Source organism: Lepidochelys olivacea (assembly GCF_965140295.1).
Source record: "Lepidochelys olivacea isolate rLepOli2 genome assembly, chromosome: 14".
In the NCBI taxonomy this organism is placed as follows: domain Eukaryota; kingdom Metazoa; phylum Chordata; order Testudines; family Cheloniidae; genus Lepidochelys; species Lepidochelys olivacea.
In genome coordinates this window covers 41,280,637-41,298,727 of record NC_140424.1, presented here as the reverse complement: position 1 = coordinate 41,298,727, position 18,091 = coordinate 41,280,637, and the positions used below count along the sequence as shown (strand labels likewise).

At 50.4% G+C, this 18,091-nt stretch overlaps 1 pseudogene across 1 annotated transcript; it reads left to right on the top strand.

Annotated features, from left to right (window-relative positions):
* Positions 1–588: 588 nt before the first annotated feature.
* On the top strand, positions 589–16,365 carry LOC311530931 (tripartite motif-containing protein 10-like; annotated as a pseudogene). Its single transcript, XR_014714584.1, has 8 exons — positions 589–726; positions 2,343–2,484; positions 7,283–7,737; positions 8,740–8,835; positions 9,253–9,483; positions 11,451–11,587; positions 14,486–14,545; positions 15,788–16,365. The product of XR_014714584.1 is annotated as a tripartite motif-containing protein 10-like (transcript).
* The last annotated feature ends 1,726 nt before the right edge of the window (positions 16,366–18,091 follow it).

The following is an 18,091-nucleotide window of genomic DNA, read 5'->3' as shown; positions in this document are numbered from 1 at the left end:
TGATCCACAGAAGTTCTTGCTGAACCTCTTCTAGCTTCCATTGCCCTACGCTCTATGACCCTGGAGGATTACAATGTTCTTGCTGAACCTCTTGTCACTTCCATTGCTCTAAGCTCTATGACCCTGGAGGATTACAATGTTCTTGCTGAACTTCTTCTGGCTTCCATTTCCTTAGGTTCTATGACCCTGGAGGATTACAATGTTCTTGCTAAGCCTCTTCTAGCTTCCATTTCCCTAAGCTCTATGACCCTGGAAGACAACGTCTTTCCTGTAGAGCTGCTCCGAGCTATGTTATTAGTCTCCATGCCTCAGAAGGACTCCCATGTTTCCTCACAGAAAATCCGAGGCTCTCAATCCTGGTCTCTGTAGCTCTGCAAGGAGTACAGTGTTGTTGCAGAGTCCTGTTTAGCTTCTTATTTTCTAGTCTCTATGCTCCTGTCAGGGTCCCATGTTCCTTCAGATCCCCTGCTAGCTCTCTGTCTGCAAACTGGACCATCTTGAAGTACAGAACGTGACACGTTTTAATGGCAGAAATTAAGGAAAGAAAATCCTGAGTGGGTGTCTCGATTCAGCCTGTATGACCGTTGTGACAGATATTGCAAATACATGCAGCCTCTTTGGACGCGATTGTTTCCACTTGATAAATGTGATCTGTGTGCTTGAGATGGGCCGGACGACATGGGCCTGTAGTATATTCACAGACCTATGGCTCAGTGTGTATTACAGGTAATTGTATGTTCCCGGCTCACTGGGTGGATTTTCTGGGGAAGCTGGGAAGATCAATGCAAGTTCCTGTGGTTGGTTACACAGACTCCCAGCCTTTGAGCCTGATTTTACCTGCTTCAGGAGCTTGGGAACAAATTTTGGGGTCTAAAGGGTGAGTTTAAACAGACTCTCTCATTTTGAGCCAACAAACTGACATGAACTTTTAATCAATAGGTCAAACCTTGTGAAGGAGTGGAAGGACTAGAACCTGCCAGGGTCTCCATAGGACTGATGGGGGACCTCTGGGAAGCAGAAGTCTGCTTTTCCACTTGTTATTGTTTTATTGATCTGTTTTCTCTGTAAGGCTTTTGTCCTTAAATAAATGCTCTGTGCAAAGTGCCTAATCACTGGTGCACCACTTGAGAGAGAGAGCGCAAAACTGCAGTGCTGATTTAGGTCAGACGCCTGTCTTCTCTCTGCTGTGCAATGGTGCGATATAAAGGGCAAGCAGCCACGAAACACTGGCGAGATGCTAAAGATCTGCCCTTCTGGCCTCTATTTATTAAAGTAGAACAATGAGCCAATAACGGCAGTAAAAGCAACATGAAATAAATGTGAAAGGAGTGACTGGGAAATCCCAGTGAGATGCGCAGAATAAAATATGCCCAGTGTTCATCACATCACAGGCTTTTCTAGGCGGGAATTATTTATTTGGGATTTTTTTCCCCTAAAATATGTATTACATTTTGTTGTGCAATTGACTTTTCCCTGTTGCTCAGTATCTGGTAGGAAGATCCTTGATTTTGCAATAAATATTTGTTCCTATTTTTCACATTATTCTATCAGAATCCTTTCTTAGCACCACCCCTGTGACATACACATCTACAGGAACTCCTCACTTAACGTTGTCCCGGTTAATGTTGTTTCGTTGATTCATTGCTGATCAGTTAGAGAACATGCTCATTTAAAGTTGCGCAAGGCTCCCTTATTACGTTGTTTGGCAGCCGCCTGCGTTGTCCACTGCTTGCAGAAAGAGCAGCCCGATGGAGCTAGTTGGTGGGGGCTTGGATGAACTGGCAGCCCCCCATCAGCTCCCCGCTCCCCTAAGTTCCCTGTGTGGCAGCCACCCAGCAGACTATCAATTGCCAGCAGTTCAGGTGTCCCTCCCCCACACTGACCCGTGCTGCCTTGGAGCTGCTCCTGGGAGCCTCCTGCTTGCTGTGCAGGGGGGGGAAAGAGGGGTGCTAATGTCAGGGTGTCCCACTCCCCCCACACCTGCCCCCCCGTTCCTGCCCCCCATCTCAACAGAGCAGGCGGGGACAGGACAGGGCTCAGGACTGGGAGCTTGTTGGCAGCAACTGCTGTCTCAACTTGCTGATCTACTTAAAAAGGCAATGGACTTAGAGCGCGGTCAGCGTACTTAAAGGGGCAAAGCGCGTCTCTCTCTCACACACATGATGTGTGTCTCTGTCTCTCTCTGACATGCTGTCTCCCCTCCCTCCATTCATGCCGCCTTGTAGCGTGTGAGGCAGGACATTAATAGAATTATAGAACACTTAATTCATGAATCAGGGAATCACTTATCATTCATAAGTGTCCTGCTTATGTCACGCTCCAGTCAGTGTTCTGTTGCTTAGATCCAAACTCTGCATCATTTCTACGGGGACTCCGTCTTCTCCTGACTGATCATGCTGGGGGCTCCGCCTGTCTCCAGCACTCAGGACCCTGAGCTACCCCCAACACCTGGGAACCCCGACCAGTTCAAGCCTTCTGGAGTGGGTGAGATCCTTGGCCTCCATGTACTACTTTCTATATACTTAATGTCGTGGGGGTTTTTGTTTGTTTGTTTGTTTGTTTTTAAAAAGGAACTAGATTGAGCCCCCTACTCCAGTTCATTCCCCCCCAGGTTTCCATACACTCCTCAGGCACTAAAGCCTCTTTATGACTGCTGACCTGGTTTGAATTGTACCCAGTGCCCTACAGGTGAAAGGCCCATATACGCTGGAGGGGATGCAGCCCACAGCTGCATAGGGCACCAGAAAATGTGGGACAATTTGGTGCCCCAAATTTCCTGGTGCCCTACGCAGTGGCGTAGTTTGCATATGGGTAAGGACAGCCCTGACAGTGGTAGGGGTCTCCAATAGCATCAACCATTGCGTGAGAGCTTCGGCCATTAACTGTAGTCCAGAGTCTGAGGAAGAAGTTGCTACGGGGGGGGCTGCACTGGGGTCCTAGGCCCTGGCCACACAGTGGAAGTTAATTTCACCTCCCCTAACTTTGCCCATTTACTTGAGATTCACGCTCACTCGGCATCTTTGTATCACTCTTGCTAACGGATTATTAATTTCCGTGCCCCTCTCTGGGAGATTACAAGGATTCATTAGAGTCCATTATGTACTTTTAACCTTAGACTCATAGGGCTGGAAGGGACCTCGAGAGGTCATCCAGTCCAGTCCCCTGCGCTCAAGGCAGGGCCAAGCATTCTCAGACCGTCCCTGACAGGTGTTTGTCCGACTTACTCTTAAAACTCTTGTTTATTTTTCTGGAACTGTTGGTTCTGGCTCCATCACGAGGGTTGAGTTCTGAAATGTAGTAAATGAAGGCGAAAGTTCCTCTTTGCTTTCTAAGTACAGGTCCTTTCAGTGAGAAACTTCACATGCATTTTTTAATGCCCTTCACATTTTAGGTGCAGTTTTGTGGGTGGTGTTTGAAATTGGGCACTTGTTGAAATTCTGATGTGATGGTCTCATTTTTTTGGTTGGCGTGCATTTTTAAAAGAGCATTGTAAACCCACAGAAAAACTAGCCGACTGGTATTTTGGGTAGATCTGGCATATTGGAAAAGGTTCAGAAAAGGGCAACAAAAATGATTAGGGGTATGGAACAGCTTCCGTATGAGGAGAGATTAATAAGACTGGGACTTTGCAGCTTGGAAAAGAGACAGCTAAGGGGGGATATGATAGAGGTCTATAAAATCATGACTGGTGTAGAGAAAGTAGATAAGGAAGTGTTATTTACTCCTTCTCATAACACAAGAACTAGGGGTCACCAAATGAAATGAATAGGCAGCAGGTTTAAAACAAAAGGAAGTATTTCTTCACACAATGCACAGTCAACCTGTGGAACTCCTTGCCAGAGGATGTTGTGAAGGCCAAGACCATAACAGGGTTCAAAAAAGAGCTGGATAAATTTATGGAGGATAGTTCCATCAACGGCTGTTAGCCAGGATGGGCAGGGATGGTGTCCCTAGCCTCTGTTTGCCAGAAGCTGGGAATGAGCGACAGGGGATGGATCACTTGACAATTACCTGCTCTGTTCATCCCCTCTGGGGCACCTGGCACTGGCCACTGTTGGAAGACAGGATACTGGACTAGATGGACCTTTGGTCTGACCCAGTAGCGCCATTCTTATGTTATTATATTGGGGAGCAGTATGCAAAGAAGCAGATATAAGAAAACTTTTCTGTAAAACAAAGGCAATAATGCTTCACTGACACTGAGCATTGTTGTGCAGTTTCATTCACCTATGTTGGTAAGTTACTTTCCACAGGTGGACTGCACTCGCGTAATGCAAAATATTAATGCCGCTCTATAAAAGCTTAAAAAAATTTTTTGTGTAAATATATTCCCTCCGGTCTAGTCGCCGATTTAACAAAATCCCCCTTGAAACTTTAAACATCTGTGTATGTCGTTTTTAAAATCTGACTCTAGTAAGGACAAGTTAATTGTGATAAATCAACGTTTGCACAGAGCATTATTTTTCTCTATTAAGTGAGCTCTACATTTGTTGTGGCAGCCCGTACATTTAAATTATGTCTTTTATTCTACCTTAACTACAGGGTGGGAGCTCTGTTGTAGTGAAGGGAGAACCTTGCATTCTGCTTAACAGCCCTTGTTTCTAAGGCCCAGATCCACAAAATAGAATTCACTTTGTGGCCCCTGTTCCATTTTAATTCAAAAATGAATATGGGTTGGGCCAGAGCCAGAGTGAGAATCACGTTCTAGTCCAGTGCTTCGGGCACTCCCCTAAGACCCCTGTTCAAATCCCTTTTCCTCATCAGGCTGGAAAGTTTCCTGAAAGTTTATAAAGAAGTCCTCCTCCATCCTGGCCATTTTGTGTAGTGCTACATGGCCTCTGAAGACACTTACCGGGGTGGCCCAAGATGCGTGATAGGTGTTCCTCCACCTATCTTCCCCCAGTTTCTGTTTCACTCTGGGGCTTAGGTGGAGATAAGCATCTGCAGGGTTAGAGGGAAGCAGCTGTGTATATCCCAAGGGTGAAACAGAAGCACCTACAGACCTCCTACCGTGAAAACTTACTCACCGAGTGAGGTTAGCAGTGTCAAGCTGTCTGCAGTGACTCAGGAGAGTGAGTACCAACCTCGGGGCAGGCTGTTAGGAACCAGGGCACAAACCCCACACTGGTCATGTGTTCTGTACGTAGATTTCACCAGCCAATGATGAAGTGTAAACTCCTCAGGTGCTATAACAGCCTAACTATGGAGTCACAGACAGGCCTCATGGGTACTCTGATCTGTCTCACCACCCAGGTGAGCCTGTCTTTGTGCTAGATGGTCTTTTACACCAAGAATCACAGCATTATACAGGTTTCAGAGTGGTAGCCGTGTTTGTATCAGCAAAAAGAAAAGGAGGACTTGTAGCACCTTAGAGACTAACCAATTTATTTGAGCATGAGCTTTCGTGAGATAAAACCCACTTCATCAGATGCATGCAGTGGGAAATACAGTAGGAAGATATATGTACACACAGAGACCATGAAAAAATGGGTGTTGCCATACACACTGTAACAAGAGTGTGTTATCCTGATTATCACTACAAAAGGTTTTTTTTTCTCCTGCTGATAATAGCTCACCTTAATTGATCACTCATGATAGGAGTGAAATGCAGCGTTCAGGCTAAACACCCGGGCAGCCCTAGCACAGAACAGGCACAAAGAGGGCAGGAAGCTCAGCTCAGACACGGGGTGAATTCAGCCCGTGGTGTTCAGGCAGCTGGTGTTGTCAGTTGTTGGCGGCAGGTGTGTTCTCTCTGCATGCTGCACCGGCTCTGGCCGGAGAGCCGGTACACCACGCAGTTCGGTGGCGAAGGCACTTGGCCAGGTTTATTGTTAACGAAGCATGGTCCTCGTCCCCAGCAAACTCTACGAAGGCACTAAGACCTGTATGCCCATGGACTCAGCTGAATGAGCGGGGGCACTTGCCACCCCCCCAGTAGACAAAGACACCCCCTCTGCGACCCAAGTTACGTATTGCCCCCTGACATGGTTCGTTACTACCCTACACCTTGTACCTGCTGGTTCAAACAAAACATTTTCATCCCTCATCTTGTCCTGTCCTCCCATCTTTGTTTCACTTGGGCTTGGTGTGTTCCTGTTCCATTTCCCAGCATTGTGTTTATGCCACCCCTTTATGAGGGTTACTTGCATCTTTTTGGAATGTGCATACATGAATACCCTGCACCTAGTATTTCTTGGGAGTGCCTGTTTTTTTTGCTAACTTCATGTACCTGACTGTTGCTCAAAGCCTGAGAGATTAATAAGACTGGGATGTTTCAGCTTGGGGAAGAGACAACTAAGCGGGGATGTGATGGAGGTCTATAAAATCATGACTGGTGTGGATAAGGAAGTGTTATTTATGCCTTTTCCTAACACATGAACTAGGGGTCGCCCAATGACATGAATAGGCAGCAGGTTTAAAACAAACCAAAGGAAGTATTTCTTCCCACAATGCACAGCCAACCTGTGGAACTCTTTGCCAGAGAATGTTGTGAAGGCCAAGATTGTAACAGGGTTCAAAAAAGAACTAGATAAATTCATGCAGGATAGGTCCATCGATGGCTATTAGCCAGGATGGGCAGGGATGGTGTCCCTAGCCTCTGTTTGCCAGAAGCTGGGAATGGGCGACAGAGGATGGATCACTTGATGATTCACTGTTCTGTTCATTCCCTCTGGGGCATCTGGCATTGGCCACTGTTGGAAGAACATAAGAGCAGCCAGACTGGGTCAAACCAAAGGTCCATCTAGCCCAATATCCTGTCTTCCGAAGACAGGGTTCTGAGCTAGATGGACCATTGGTGTGACCCAGTATGGCTGCTCTTATGGTCTCTTGCTAACTTTGCTTTATATTAGCAGAGCTTGACTTTTTTGCTCACTTTAGTTCAGGCTTTGTACCAGGCCCCATGTTTCAGGCTCTCTCCTTCTACTAGAGCTGGGTCAGGCTCTAGCAAGCTGTGCACTGGGTTATTTGCTGGGTCAGTTTCATTGAGGGGGCCGCTTTTGTGCACTCAAAGGAGGGGGGCTTAGATTGGTCTGGGTTTAGCAAATGGAGAGGGCCGGTGTGGGCACACATTGGTGCAGAAGGAAGGAAGAGGAGCTCGTGACGGAGAGATATTTACAGCCCCCATTATGGAGAGACACCCAACTCTCCAGAGCGAGTGCAAAACAGGCCTTGCACATTCTCTTCTCCAATCCCAACCAGCTTTCCCTCCTCTTCTCCCTGTCATGCCCCCACCTTTCCCCCATGTGGTTCTCACTGACCTTTTTCTCCCATCCACATGCAGCATAAAGGAAGAGGCCAAAAAAAACATTGGTGATCCCAACAGCCATGGCCTCAGCAGCTCCTGTACAGGGAATCCAAGAGGAAACCATGTGTCCCATCTGCCTGGAGTATCTAACGGACTCCATGACCATGGACTGTGGGCACAACTTCTGCCAGGGCTGCATCAGTACCTACTGTGACAAATGGGAAGGATACGGCCCCTTGGAGTGTCCCGTCTGCAGAGACCGGATCCAGAAAGGGAACCTCCGGCCCAATTGGCAGCTGGGGAATATAGTAGGGAAAATTAGACAACTGGAATTAAATCCTAGCAAAGAGAATCTGTGCGAGACACACCAGGAGAAACTCAACCTGTTCTGCGAGGAGGACCGGGAAGCCGTGTGTGTGGCTTGTTGGAGATCCCCACAGCACAGATCTCACAGGGTGCTGCTCATGGAGGACGCTGCTCAGAAATACAAGGTAGGAAACACTCTGACGTCTGTTAATTCAATCCTTTCCTTTTCAGACTAAATCTATCTTTTCCCCCATAGGCGCCGACTTACTCAGATCCTTGGCAGGGGCTTGACCCCTGCTCTGTCCCAGGCCCCACCCCCGCTCTGCCTCTTCCTACCCCCTCCCTCCGCCTCTTCCTGCCCCTGCTCCTCCCACTCTTCCCCCAGCGCCTCCTTCACGCCAATAAACAGCTGATAGCAGTGGGCGGGAGGCATTGGCAGGGAGGGGGAGGAGCTGATCGGCATGGCCCCCGGTGGGTGGGAGGCGCTGAGGGGGAGGGGGAGGCGCTGATCTGCGGGGCCCACTGGTGAGTGTTGAGCACCCACTTTTTTTTTTTCTGTGGGTGCCCCAGCCTCACAGCACCCACGGAGTCAGCGCCTATGTTTTCCCCCAGGGGCGCTGAAGTTTCTCTGAGCCTCTTTCAGAGCAACAGATTCTCCCAGTTTCCCGGATTTCCTTTCCCAGAAGCCAGCTCCATCAATAGTCCTGCCTTACAGAGCTACTCCCTCTGTGCTGAGGTGTCCAGAAGAGGCGCTGTCTCCTTAAAGGGAATTGACGATGACGGCTGCATGGTTCCCGTCAGACCAGAGATGGAGCGGATGAGCCTGCTGCAGCCTAGATGCAGCCAGAAACGAGGTTCAGACAGAAGAGAAAGAGACAGCAGTTCTGCTGCTGTGGAGCTGAATTATGGTGGGTTGGTAGCACTGCTACCATTAAGGTTGAAACTAGTTTACTGTTTGAAAGCCAATTTTTCTAACTGCTCTGAAATCCTCGCTCTTATTCCTGTTGTCTTGAAAATTCCCATCCCTCCTGGGATTCCAGGCTGGTGTTAGTGGGCTACATTGAAGTGGCCTGAGCCAGGTACTCCTGAGATCGAGCTTTGTTACCGATGTGACGTCCTGGAAAACACATGGGGGAAAATAACCCTGGGAAAAGAGAAAAATCAAAAGTCACTTTTCTTTTGTTTAGGATCAAATTCAGCTCCATTTGCAGAGCTTGATGAAAGAGAGCGATGAGATCCCGGCCGTTAAACTGAGGGAGGAAAAGAGACTCCTGGAACTGCTGGTAGGTGCCTTTGTTAATCGCTAGCAGATATTCCCGGGGGCATTGTCAATGTTCTCCTTGCTCTGAGTGATGGGAAAGCGACAGTGGGTAACTTTCCCCTTTCCGCGATGATTAGTTAGTTACTCCTCTGTGTCAAGTAAACTCTGTTCTGGTTTAATGGCGATAAGGCAGGCAAATGGTGAAGGCAGGAGAATGTTTATTTATGAAGACAGATCCTTTCTAGGGATAATTGGAACATACATCACAGGGCTAATAGCCAAGGTGATGCTTCCTCTCAGGTCACTTGGCCCATCGCAGGCAGGCACCATGTGCAACTCTGGTGAGAATCCCTGACCCTCCAGCAAGGGATCTACAGTGAAACGGCCCGTGACTCACCGCATATCCCCAACCTGCCCTTTCCCTCCATGTCCCTTACAGGCGAAAACGGAAGCCGAGAGGCAGAAGATTGTATCTGTATTCACGCAGCTGCACCAGTTTCTGGAGGACCAAGAGCGACTCCCGCTGGCCCAGCTGGAAAAGTTGGACAAGGAGATTAGGAAGAGCCAGGATGAAAACGCCACCAGAGTGTCCAAGGAGATACCCCGTCTCAGCGAGCTGATCGGCGAGATGGAGGAGACGTGCCGGCAGCCGGCCAGCAAATTCCTGCAGGTGAGACTGAGTTAGGGACCCCCCTCGATCCCTGCACAGGTGTCATGGCAACCGAGTCCAGGAGTCAGTAAGTCAGTCGGTGCATTCCTGGGATGGGAATTATGATTGTCCTTTGGAGAGTCACAGATTCCTAGATGTTTGAGATGGAAATGCCCCCTTCGCTCAGACACTCCATGGCCCTGGGGCCAGAGCAGGGTTGCTCCCACCAACTCACTTTCTTTGGTTTTGTACAGCCAAAGTTCAAACCTCCCAGGGGTTGTGGCTTCCACCGTTTTTCCCCTTGGGAGATGATTCACTAGCCAGATACTTCTCAGAGTCAGGAATTTCGCCCTGATATTCAGCCACAACTTTCCCTTTCGTAGTTTCTTCCCCTTGCTCCTCAGTCTGTCCCCACGTGTCGCACCTGGCAATTCCTGCCCCTCCTTGGTCTCTGGATTCTGCAGGGCAGCAGGCTGGGATACAGGAGAGCTCTGGGCTGTGACTGCAGGAATGGGCAGCATCGGGGCTGACTTTTATTTTTCCCAGGGGGGTGCTCCGCCCCCGCTCTGCCCCGAGGCCCCGCCCTCGCTCCGCCTCTTCCTGCTCCATCCCCTCCCCCCCCGAGGCCCCCGCTTGCTGCTCTCCGCCCTCCCCTAGCTGCCAAACAGCTGATTTGGCAGCGCTGCTGCACAGATGTGGCCGGTGGGTGCTGAGCACCCACCTTCTTTTGTTTTTTTTCGATGGGTGCTTGAGCCCCGAAGCACCCACGGAGTTGGTGCCTAAGACGGGCAGGACTAGGGAGGTGGGGGAAGATGAGGGTGGGGGAACAAAGTTACTGGGGCTATGGGAGTGAGGGTGGGAGGAGGAGATATTGTTTCTCTTCCTTGAGCGAAAGACCTGAGCTTTATAAACAGCAGGGAGCCCTGGTCTGGTCACAAACTCTCCATGCTCGTTCATGACTGTGAGAGGAGCACGAAGAGTTAGAGAGTTTTTCCATATGGGCATGAGAGAGAGAGAGCAAAAGAAAGGGCCCTTCCCGTGAGAACGCTCCTGCACATTCACGCTCCCAATACCATCTCTGTGGCTTTCATTTTCCACAGATAACTGCAAAAACCAGCTTGGGCACAGACGCCAGCTTCCTCATTTCACCGGGGGGCACTCGACCCCCTGCTGTGCCCCAGGCCCCACCCCCTCCCCCTCCCCCGAGCACGCTTCTCCCTCCCCCCCGGGGTCTCCTGCATGCCGCTGAACAGCTGCTGCGCGGAGGGAGGGAGGCCCTGGGAGGGGGAGGAATTGATCGGCGGGGCCGCCTGGGGGCGGGAGGCGCTGGGGGGAGGGGGAGGAACTCCGCTGGTGGGTGCTGAACACCCACGATTTTATTTTTCCTGGGTGCTCCAGCCCCAGAGCACCCATAGAGTCAGCGGCTCTGCACTTGGGGAAAAAATATTTATGAATAAACCGGTCGTAGGTCCCCATCTGCACTGTGCTGAATTCAGAGCGAGCCCCCTCCAGAGCAGGAGGGGCCCTCGACATGTGGGACTGAGCTTCCTTTTCTTTATCGTCCCTCTAGGACCTCAGAAGCACCTTGAGCAGGTACATGGCTCCTCCCTGCTTTGCAGCACCGGGAAAGGACTTGGCCACTATGTTCAAACCCTGTCTCCCCAGGGCACCACAGCTCAGCACGTGGGGCTGGGTCACATTCAGCTACAAATCTCGGTTGAATTTAACATCTGGAGGTTCTCACCCTTTGACACGATGCTCTGGAATTATCCATCCTGCGGGAAAGATTCTGAACCTAAAGTGTTTCCTAGAGATGTCCCATCCCTGGGGGGACTGGCTGCCCCAGCGTTCTGGGGATGGAATACGGGCCTTTCACCACTAGGGCACAGATACAATCCCGCTCGGGTTCGCGATCATCAAGAGTCTTTACTGCTTGAGGACTGTTTCACTAACAACAAATAATGGTGTGTCACTAAATGAAATACAAGAAGGTGAAATTTTTTCTCCAAGTGTGAGAAGGGGAAGTTCCAGCAGCCAGCGGAGAAGTCTTTGGAGCTGGAAAAGAGACTCGGAGAGTTGTCTCAGAATAATATTGCTCTAACGGAAACTCTGAAGAAGTTCAAAGGTACCAAGATGGGATCAAGGAGGGTAAAGTGGGACGAGTCTAGAGACTGTGGGAGAAGATGGGCTCTGACCGGCTGGTTCATAATTAAATTATGAATCCATTTACTAAGAAAAGTGAAGCAGACAACCTGAGCAAATCCAGCAAGGTCCCAAGCATCAAGATAGCTCACGCTGAGTCATTCGATCACCTTTGGTAAATTATTAAGGTCCAGATTTTAGCAAAATGGCCTAATTTTTGGAACCTCAGTGTCTCGTCCCGCTGCAGAACTGCAGGCCATGTACTTCAGAACTTCTGTCCTCCACAGCTGCAGGTGAAGTCCGTGGGAGCTGCGGGTGCCCAACCCCTATTTGAAGCAGGCCCCAGGTGCTTCAAGTTTGGCACCCAAAATGTAGACCCTCAAAGGCCACTATCGAAATTGGGACCCAGCCCATCCTTGTGCTCCGGCCCTGTGTGCCAGCTAGTTTGGGCCAAAGGGGCTGTAGGAATGATGCAAACCCCTCTTCCACCCCAAGGGAATCCCTCCAGTACAGAAGCCACTTGTTCCTTCTCCACAGCAGCTGCTGGCACGAGGAGTGTGCCCGGGCACGGAGTGGAGTTGGTGAGGGCACGCTGGCGCAGGAAGTGGGTGGACCGGGATAAAGAGGTGTCGTCAGGATGAAGATGTTTCTCTTATACTCTGCTAGCTGGCAAAGCCCCATAGAGGTCACTCAGCTGACATGAGGATGCAAATCTGGCTGGATTTCAGGACTTCCCTGTGCCAAGTTTTGCATTCGTCACTGAATAGGGAAGACCCAACCTGCCTCCCCTCTATCCCTTTGCCAGTGCAGGGGTGAATCTGGCCCATTGAGCTGAACCTCTTCCTGCCTCAGTTTCTGCATGTGTAAAAGGATACCATTATGCTTTGCATTTCAGTCTATCCAGGGCGAAGACCTCGTTTGTGCTGAGCTCAGTAGAGACACTGAGTAAACAGACCTAATGTTTACAACAAAGGGCTCTGATCCTGCAAATTCTTAACCTCCCATTAATGTCAAAGTGTGTCAAGTCACTTTCATGCTAAAGTCTTTGCAGGATCTGAGTCTAGATTAGGACGAAATGCAGCAGGTGAATGTGACGCACCAGCTGGGATCTGGGGTTGGGAGGGAGCGGATGATGGAGCCATCGAGCTTTCTTACAGCTAATATCTCCTGGGGTGTGGTGAGGGTCAACAGAAGTGGATTCTGTTGATCTGAGAGGCCAGGAGGAAAGAGAAGGTTTGGGATTAGCTTTTCTTAAAGACTTGAGTGTGTGTCTGTCCCTCTCTGTCTGTTTCTCTCTTGCTATTAAACCAAAGTTATGTCAAGTCAGAGTGGGGGTTGTAGAGAGAGGTTTGTGGAAAATTATAATTTAGAGACACTCCCTCATAGGGGACAGTATTATGAATACAGGGATTTAGAGATGTGCCCTGGAAGCTGGGGTTGAGAAAAACAGTGTAGCTGTGTAGCAATCAGGGGCACTGGAACAGGGGGAGCTGGGGGGCCGTGGCCCTATTGCTTTTCACCAGCTGTAAGGGCGAGCGATGGGGGCAGAGAGGCGCGAGTGGAGGTGGGGTCTTGTGGAGAAGAGGCGGAGCAGGGGCGGGGCCTCAGGGAGAATGGGCAGCGCGAGGGCGGGGGCTCGGGAAGTAGGGGCGGTGTGTAGCCCAGTGGGCTATCTTGCCTTCATGATATATAGCAGTAATGCAAAGAACCTACAGGCCTGTATCCTGTAAGACGTTAGCTTTAGCAAGTTAGCATAAGGCTTGAGGCCTGTGCCCTTTGCACAGATAAATGGCCAATGGAAAACCCCAAATATTGGGGAGCTGAAAATAGAGTGTTTAAGGGGAAGTTTTGACCACAGGTACATGGTTTAACTGCAGAAGTGTCCTGGCAATGAGCTGACATGTGTAACAGGTACATAAGCTACATTTGCAGATACCTAACCACTAACGGGCCATGGCAACGAACGGACCTATATGAGAATAAGTTGAGAAGGCATGGGATGCATTGTCCTAGGGATGGGGGTTTCACGACCACCACTCCTAAGAGGAAGAGAAGGGTGGTCGAGGACTCCCTCCTCAGGGGGACGGAGTCCTTCATCTGCCGTCCAGACCGAGGGACTCGAAGTGTGCAGCTTGCCTGGAGCTAGAATTCAGGATGTGACAGAGTGTCTGCCGAGACAGATCAAGCCCTCAGACCGCTACCCCTTCCTACTTCTCCACGTGGGCACCAATGATACTGCCAAGAATGACCTTGAGCAGGTCACTGCAGACTACTTGGCTCTGGGAAGAAGGATAAAGGAAGTTTGAGGCGCAAGTCGTGTTCTTGTCCATCTTCCCTGTTGAAAGAAAAGGCCCAGGTAGGGACCATCAAATTGTGGAGGTAAATGCGTGGTTGGGCAGGTGGTATCGGAGAGAGGGCTTTGGATTCCTCGACCATGGGATGTTGTTCCAGGAAGAAGGATTGCTAGGAAGAGATGGGATCCACTAACAAAGGGAGGGAAGAGTATGTTTGCAGACAAGCTTGCTAACCTAGTGAGGAGGGCTTTAAATTAGGTTGGCCGGGGGACTGTGATAAGCCCAGATATAAGTGGAGGAGTGAGATACCAGGAGGAAACACAAGTAGGAGGCGCAAGGGTGGAGGCTCAGGGAGAAGGGGGGCAGGGTCACGGTTTGGTCACCAGTGCCCCCCCGCACACTTTTAGGGAGCACCCTCCGCTCCTGACAGCAGTTCACCCCTGAAGCTCTCTAGGTTGTTTTAATAAAAGCTTTATTCCTTTCTCATGCACTGGTGTGTTGTTTAATGAACTCCAAGGTCCTTACAGGGGTGTTGTTTCAGACGTGAAAACATGCCATCTTATCTCTTCTCTCCCTTCCCCCTCCAGACGCTCTGCCGTCTGAACAGGAGAAAAGAAGAAGGGAATCCCTAGGATCGCACAGATGGGGTGAGATTGCTGGTGGAGATGGTCTTCAAGTGAAGACAGAAATCCCATCGAGCCACTTTCATGAACCCAGAGCTAAAGTTACAAACCAAACTAACACTGCTCGTGCCACGCATCCACACATCCCATTCACAAATAAAATAGAGAATTGTAAATACTAAGGCAACCCTAAGCTCAAGTCACATGAACAATCCTGACACCAACCTTAATACTGAGTCCATGCCCACGCCAAGGAACAGAAACACTTTCACAAACCTGCATCTGAACACTTTCCTCTGACCGCAGGGTAGGGTTGCTGTCACGAAGTCCCCGGGCGATGCTCTGGAATGGCTCCCGACGAAGCCAGGCAGGACTCTGGTGAGGTCTCCTCTCTGTGAGCAGACTGTTTTCAGGGCAAACAGCTCACACAGCTTCCACCTTCCTGGGTCTGACCTCGGAGCATTCAGCCTCCTCTGCCCCTCTGTGCGCTTCCTGCAGCAAGTCCGCCCAGGCGGGGTCCTGGGGAAGCCAGAGGGTCCTGCCCCCCAACTTCGCAGTCAGACGTGACTCTTAGCCAGCCAGTAAAATAGAGGTTTGTTAGATGACAGGAACATGGTCTAACACAGAGCTTTTAGGTGCAGAGAACAGGACCCCTCAGCCAGGTCCATTTTGGGGGGCAGTGAGCCAGACAACCACATCTGCACTTCACTCCTCGTCCCCAGCCAGCCCCAAACTGACTCACTCTCCAGCCCCTCCTCCTCTGGGCTTTGTCCCTTTCCGGGGCCAGGAGGTCACCTGATTCCTTTGTTCTCCAACCCTTTAGCTATCACCTTGCAGTGGGGGAAGGGCCCAGGCCATCAGTTGCCAGGAGACAGAGTGTCAGCCATTTATGTACCCTGGCCCTTTGCTCTGCAACAATTACACTCCCTTATTCCACAACCTAGAGACTTAAGAAATGCATAGGGGAAACTGAGGCACCCCTACAATAATCAGAGGAAACATTAAGAACACTCCCACTTCGTCACAGTTGCCAATTTGGTAATACTTAAAAATTAACCTCCCCTGCCCTGCCTCTTCCCCCTGAGGCCCCACCCCTGCCCCGCCCTTTCCCCCCAAAGCCCCACCCCACTTCTTCCTCCTGAGATCCCTCCCTGGGATCCAGGACTGTCCCATCCAGCACCAGGCTGCTAGGGAGTGTTAGAAATGGTCCCAGCCTCCCCCAGGGCCAAGCTCTGCCCCTAATGCTCCGATTCTCTCTCTCCCCAGTGAATGTGACTTTGACAGGCTCATCCTGAACTCATCATGTCGGAGGATTGGAAAAGTGTGAGATGGGGATTCACAGAGGAGGATCTACCCGACAATCCGGAGCGATTTGACATTTTGCCCTGTGTGCTGGGCTGTGAGGGATTCACCGTGGGGAGACATTGCTGGGAGGTGGAGGTGGGGGGTGGGTGATACTGGGCAGTGGGAGTGGCCAGAGAGTCTGTGAGGAGGAAGGGATGGATCAGCCATAGCCCTAAGGATGGGATCTGGGCTGTGGAGCGGTGTGGAGGTCAATACCAGGCTCTTACATCCCCTGAGACCCCCCTGCCCCTGAGCCAGGTCCCCAGCAGGATCCGGGTTTCTCTGGACTGTGAATGGGGGCAGGTGACATTTTTCGATGCTGAGAACCAGGGTCCGATCTTCACTTTCCCACCCACCTCTTTCACTGGGGGGAGAATCCGACCCTAGCTCTGGGTGGGGAGATCCCAGCTCAGATTATGGCCCTAAGACACGGGGGGAATATCCCCCCCGGGGACCCTGAAATCAGCCTCTCTAGCCTCAGATGTCCTCATCTCCATGACTCCGGCGCCTCCATTGGGAACAATGGATCGTCAAACCATAGAGAGGAAGGAGCGATGGAGATGGAGACGTCAGTTTTTCCCCCTATGGACTGGGCAGCCTATTTCTCACTGCCCTCCGTAGTCAAGAAGACTCTGGGATCCCAGCTCAGATACTGAGACACTGCGGGGAATAGCCCACCAGGAATTAAAAGATGGGTTTCTTTAGCCACCATCATCCTCATCTCCATGACCTTGGAGGACTCCTGTCTCCCCATTCTCCTGGCCCCTCCTATCTCTCACCTCCTGGAAGCTCATCCCTCTCCTTGCCAGCGCTAGGGGTGAGAAGAGGGTGGGTGAAGAACCACTGAAGCTGCAGGAAGTGCAGAGGGGCCCTGAGGGACAGGGGCCGATGCGGGGGTTGCAAGGCAGTGTGGGGCAGAATTGCACGAGTGCAAACCTCAAGAGATCAACAGTTGTGAGACTGCCCTATAAAGCATGAGTTTTTAATAAACACGTTTTTTCTTCCGTCTTTTGACTATTTACCTGCCCTCTCCTCTCCTGCTAGTGTTTGTGGGATAATTTCAGATGACAAAGTTAAACTTTAATGGACAGGCACGTGCATGTCTCTCCTTGGCTGTTCCGATGGAATTCCCATTTCCTTGCTTCCTAAATTAGGGGACCTGCCATCAACCCCCCAATACGGTCTTGCCTCTCTTCCTTCTTAGGCGAAGCCTGTCTTCACAAAACACCACGGCAGCACTGCTGTAGTGCATCCAGTGTAGACGCACACTCCAGCGATAGGAAGGGTTTTCCCATCACTGTAGTTAATCCGCCTTCCAGAGAGGTGGGAAGCTAGGTCCACAGAAGAATTCTTCCACGGATCTATGCTGGGGATTAGATCTTAACTGCATCATTCAGGGGTGTGGGTTTTTCACAGTCCTAATCAACATAGAGGCATTGACCTAACATTTTAGTACAGACACGGCCTAAGCCAACTCTACTGACAGCATAGCCCCCTGGTGCAGATGCAGCCTGACAAAAGGGGTTTTGTTCCCTCTGCAAACTAATGCCACCAGCCCAAAGTTGGGTATGCCGCCAAAAGCCTTTTTCCATCAACAAAGGTGCCTCGATCGGTTACTGGCGGTTTTGTCAGCATAGCAATGCCAGTCAAGGACGTGGGTTCTTTCCCCACCCCAACCAACCCTCCTATGGCAATGTAACTTTTCACTCTAGGCCTGTCCCTAGTTTATCTTTGAGAAAAAAAAAGATGGATGGTAAACAGTGTGAGAACCACTGACCTCATCAATGCATCACGATTCACACTCGCACATAGAACCTGTAGTGTTTGGTAGGGTTGGTGAGTTATATATATATATAATTAAAGAACTTGATATCTACTCCTGCTTTCTGAAAGTAGCTGCAGAAGAACATGGGTCAGGGCAAGGGGTGGCCGACAAAAATGAGGAATGTACCTTATATGCAACAGCAGGGGAGAAAGATGCTTTCTCGCTATGGATGCCAGTGCTACTCCAGTGGGGGCCCTAAACAGGAATACCCCCCCATTAAAGCAGGCACGTTCTGATCATAAAAAGTGAATAGGGAGCCCCCCCTGAGCTGCCTGGGGCTCTAAGTAATTGTTTAGTCTGTTTATGGCTAGGGCTGGCTCTGGGCGTTACATCGGAGTCAATTCCTAAGTTCAGGCAGGACTGCAGTAAAAGAACAGGATGTATTCACAAACCCGTGTTGA